Below are 2,404 nucleotides of genomic sequence, written 5' to 3'. Positions count from 1 at the left end.
AATACAACAAAACATTTGATCATGTCAATATTTTCTGGATTGAAAGTAAATTAGAAAGTAAGAAGAGCTTTTACATGTGAATTTATGAACCATTAGGGAAACATAAAAAAGAATTTGCTAATGTTAATTTAGAGCAACTGTGAAACAGCTGAAACAATGTGTGTTCAACCTCAGAGGCCCCACTGGAGAGTTAACAGCACAACAAATTTACAAATATCCCACCTAATACTCTGACTCACTCTTTTCTGAAATGATTTTGACAGCCCGCTGATAAAAGCCAAGGTGAGGAAATGCGTAAAAAGCTAATAGATGTGTGCTCTTGCCGCATTCAGGGGCAAAGTAGATGATCCTGTCACTTTACCAAGACATTGGTACAGTGTCATTCCCTAGGGTTGCAATTCTCTTGTGTCACTTTCCTTCTGGACGAAACTGATGGTTTAACCTGAAAAGCCTTTCCACGAGCCAGACTCAAACGTGTATTATTATAAATATGGAGCATTTGTGAGGTAAATGCATTCTTTACACAATTTAGAACAGTCGGCGACTGTGCTTTTGTCAAAACAGCCCCATTACTTCTTGACGTTGACACAATAACGGTGTCACCGCATGGCATTAAAGCAGAAGTCAATCTTGAACATTTCTTGACAATATGTTATGTGATCTCACTGATCCAACATGACATTCGGATTTATGGAATATGATAGATATTATAGTTATGAAGTAAAATTCAGCCGTTTATGTCCATCTCAGGAGGCGGCCATTTTGCCATGTGCTGTCGACTGAAGATAACGTGACAGTTGCTCAGTGCTCAGGCAATGACCAATCACAGCTTACCTGTTTTCTGAAGGTGAGCTGTGATTGGTTGTTACCTGAGACCTGAGCAACTGTGATGTAATTTTCACTGGACAGCAAGTGGCAAAATGGCGGCCTTCTGATTAGGGATGTAATGATATCGTGATACTGTGATATTAAAACTGCCACAATATATCGTCGTCGTCGTCATGTCACAATATTAAAAGCAGCACATTAAAGCAGTTAGGTTGATTCCCATGTGTGCAGTTCTAGCACCCTCTGGTGGCTACTTTTTTAGTGCAGTTTAATTTTCATAAGGCATGTTTTAGTCCGATGTTTAAAATCCACGTTATTAGGCAGATGAAGGGGAACGAAATATGTGTGCGCACCGAGTCAATGTGGAGGACCTCAATTGTGCATGCATTAGCAAGTGCATGCTTCAATATCATGTCTTATTATAGACTGTAGGCTGTAAAAGCACAATATTGTTTTTTTTTGTTTTTTTTTGTTTTTTTTTAGTATGACCTATTTTTTTTTTATTTTTTTTTTTACAATATTGTGACCTTTTTTTGTATTACCAACCTCCACACAATATTGTGATATTTATCGTATCGTAACCTTCATATCATGAAAATATCGTATCGTGATGTTTGGATTAGGGGTGGGACAAAAAACCGATTCGACCGAACCATCGTTCGTCAAGGGGAGCTAAACGACCGTATCGGTAGCAGACTTGTCAACCGATACAAAATCCGCCGGGAATCCTTAGATACATTGCTTGTAAAGCTGTGGACCGGATATCGCGTGGCTGTGAATCGGTTGCGAGTGAGGCTTTATGGTTTTCATAACAATAGCAAGAGTTCTGTGCCGTGCTCTACTTGTTTTGTTTACATTTAGTAGCATCACTATTCAAGCTACTTCCGTGTTTACAGAGAGCTAGCAAAGTAGCGCTCAGAGACGCTTCATTCCCCGGATGTTGTAAACATAATGAAAAGACGTTACACACCTTTTTGGGGGGGCTTACCGTCAACGCCGTGCTCGCGACACGGCACGCGCGCAGTCGCGCGCAACGAGTGACAACATGCAACTGGAGACAGTTAGCAGAAGCCGGTGATGTACATCTCGGTATTTCCCATGGCTATCAAGTCCTCTCGGTGCACTTTTATGTCCCGGGCCGGCATTAGTACTGCGCGAGACCCAAAAGAATAACTCCCGTGACGATCCAATGCATGGATTCAAACGACACAGGTATGTCCCACAGCCAACACACCAGCTAAGCTAAAAGCATGCTGCAAGCATCTCATTTCTCAGTTTGTGGCTCCCTGTCAATGTACACAACTAGCATGAGCAGCAGATAGGAGAACTGAGACGTTCAAAATGAACGACAGCCCAAAAAACAAAACAAACAGTGGTGATTCCGTGGTCATCATCGTGTCTCAGATTAAAAAATAAAAAAGATGTCATACATTAACCAAAAATGAATGTGATGGCAAAAGAAAAACAAAAATTGTTAAAAACAAAAATTGTTGATAAAAAGGGAAATGCACTTTTGGAAATATTTTTAAATATAAGTGGTTAAAATGTGTTTGATAGATTTATTGTTCCATAAGGT

This window comes from Festucalex cinctus, chromosome 1 (assembly GCF_051991245.1).
Source record: "Festucalex cinctus isolate MCC-2025b chromosome 1, RoL_Fcin_1.0, whole genome shotgun sequence".
NCBI lineage: Eukaryota > Metazoa > Chordata > Actinopteri > Syngnathiformes > Syngnathidae > Festucalex > Festucalex cinctus.
Note: the sequence above shows the minus strand (reverse complement) of the source record.